Consider the following 2,977-nt stretch of genomic DNA (forward strand, 5'->3'; position numbering starts at 1 on the left):
GAATTCAAAAGTTGGAAAAAATTAGTAAGAATGCTAAAAAATATTGTAAAATATTATTAAAGCCTAAATAAAATGACATTTGAGTCTTAAAACTAAAAGAAGAAGAAGATAAAAGAAGAAACTAAAAGAATATAAGGGTTTAATATCTTAGTGATTTCAGTAAAGGGCAAATTCAGCACTGAGGCCTAGGATGAGCAATTAGGTTTGAAGAGTTTGTGGCAACATCCTTTAATGTGTGGAGATATTCGGACACTATAAGCCTTCATAACTCTTTTTCTGTTCATAGTATTTGTTTTGTCGAATATCAAAATAAAATTATAAGCAGGAAGAAGATGAAAGCTTGCATTGAAATAAATACAGGATTTTTCTTTTGAATACTTCAACTCATGGAAAGTAAATACCTACAGCGGCAAAGCATTGCAAAGGCTGCAGTTCTAGAGCTATCATGAAAGAAAAACTCCAATGACCATAATATTTTTTTCTAACGAAGGATGATATATTGCCAAAAATCATACTCTATGGCAAACTTCATCAGACACATCAATTGGGAGGGGGAGGGAGTACCCCACAAATTTTCTTGTCCTCCATCCCTAAATTGGCAAAGAAATCTTTTTTGGTATTTTCACTGAAAATCAGTGTTTTTGTATTTTCATTAATAGATGCCTTTTTTGGAAAAAATTGGGAAAATAATGAAATTATCCCCCCTAAATTCGGAAACTGCTCCCCCCCCCCCCCCTAAATTTTACGAATGGACAATTCTGAACTTGATATGACGAACGAAAAGTTTGGTCACACACAAAAGGCCTTTTTTGAATGGGGCGGGAAGAGATTATAAGAAACGAGAAATTAAATTGGAACACCATAGGTGAGAGTAATGAGTGAGGCTTTGAGTAGAATACATTGGAGAAAAGGTGTGCGTAGCTATATTTGACTCAGGTGGCTGCGTGCAGGCCCTGACCAACTAGGTGCGGGGCCCGATCGGAAGTTTTTTTGCAGGGTCCTTTCTATATATTAAATTCTTAAGTAAAATTCAAATTCAGTAAGCAACAGGTTGCTTTAAATCATCCTCTACTTCTCTCATATTCATGTCACCTTTAGCATAGTTGTTTGTTCCCATAATTAAAAGGATGTGCAAGGCGTTCCTTGACAGCTTTATTGGGGTCCAAAAAGTACATTTAGCCATATGAGTGTGGTTTAAAATCATCTTCAGTGGCTGCGATGGGTGTGCCACTAAATTGATTTGTGATAAATTCGTCCAGCTATTCATCCAGCTATAAATTCGTCCAGCGATAATCCCTTATGTTGACTGAAGCTAAAACAAAACATGAGTTCAAGTTTTGTATTTGTTTGTGGCATTCTTTAGAGAGCAAGTGACGTCCTGTAACAGGCCAAGGCAATTCATTTCAAAATTGTGGAGGTGGCAATGCGATTCGACCAAGCAGGCAGTAGCCTCCAAATAAGCCTTTGTTAGCTACTTTTCCGGTGGGAAAATGAGGACTCTACTGTGAATACATACAACGTTGAAGGGTCCCAATGACTTGTAATTATCGCTAGCGTAGTTGACAGCATTTTTGTAGGTTTTTACTGGGTTTTGCGCCACAGTTTGTTGGCTTTGAAGATTGCGATGGTGTTGTTCTTCAACTTAATATTTCTTTGTTCTTCACTTCCATTTTGACTTGTTCTGATTCTGACAGTTTACTTGTCTTCTAACAGCGCAATTCGTTGTTCTTCACTGTGATTTTTGAAATTTTCTGATACTCAATTTTGCGTGTCTGCTAACCCTATAATCCTTTGTTCTTCACTTCATTTTTGACACGTAGTGATTCTCGCTGTTGCTTGTAATTAATTAAAAAAAATTTCCGAAAAAAAGAAGTTTTTCAAAGAAAAGTAAAGGCCATTTTAAACTTAAGATCAGCAGATACAAATACCTTTTAAAATTCAAACTCAAAATGACCAGAAATTACTATTAAAGAATAAATGAAACCCAAAACGAACAGAAATTAAATAAACAATCATAGCGAAAAAAAACACATAAAGTAATAATATAACTCAATAAATAAATCTTAAAGCGAGTATTCTTGAATTAAATATACAAATCAAGCTTAAAACGAAAAAAATATATTGCTATTGAAGTATAAATGAAACTCAAAACGAACAGAAATTAAATAAAGAATCAATGCAAACAAACATACAATAGATACTAATATAAATGGATAAATAAATCCTTAAACGAGTGAAACTTAAATTGAATATGCAAGTCAAGCTTGAAACGAGCAAAATTCACTATAAACAAGAGTTTGGGTATTGCCTCTGTCTCTCACTGTAAAAGTCTAAAACCTACTCCATCCTATATCTTCTTGCTGCCACTTATCTTCTAATTGCATATTTCTCACTGTCGTATATCTTTGTTCTCACTGTCGTATATCTTCTAACCAAATATTTCTTTGTTCTTTATTTTCTTTTTTGATTTTTCTGATCCTCACTGTCGTATGTCTTGTAACCGCAAATATTTTTTTATTCTTCACTTTCGTTTTTGAGTCATTGTAGTTCTTGCTGTCACTTATCTTTTAACGGCATATTTCTTTGTTCTTTAATTCCGTTTTTACTATTTGTAATTGTCGTTTTCACAAGTATTCTAACTACATATTTCTTTGTTCTTCATTGTCGTTTATCATTGCTTAACACATTTTATCAAAGCCCTTTGTCTTAGCTGCTCGGATCGGCCTTGTCACTTTTGATGGTCTTGGTTGTTCATTTTCACCTGTACATCTACATTTCTCAGGTCGGTCCCTTGGTCTTGTCTCATTTGATGGTCCAGTTTGTTCATTTTGAGCTGAAATTTGTGTCCTCTTTGGTCCGTTTGTCCTCATTTTGAGCTTACCTTAATTATGTTGTTTTCCTCTAGATATTACTTAGCTGCTGCAAATGCCTTTTGAAATTTACATCATTGAATATGAACATGAATTTACATATTTCT

The sequence above is a fragment of the Artemia sp. Qi Xiang Cuo genome, unplaced genomic scaffold, assembly GCF_049724085.1.
Source record: "Artemia sp. Qi Xiang Cuo unplaced genomic scaffold, ASM4972408v1 HiC_scaffold_3025, whole genome shotgun sequence".
NCBI lineage: Eukaryota > Metazoa > Arthropoda > Branchiopoda > Anostraca > Artemiidae > Artemia > Artemia sp. Qi Xiang Cuo.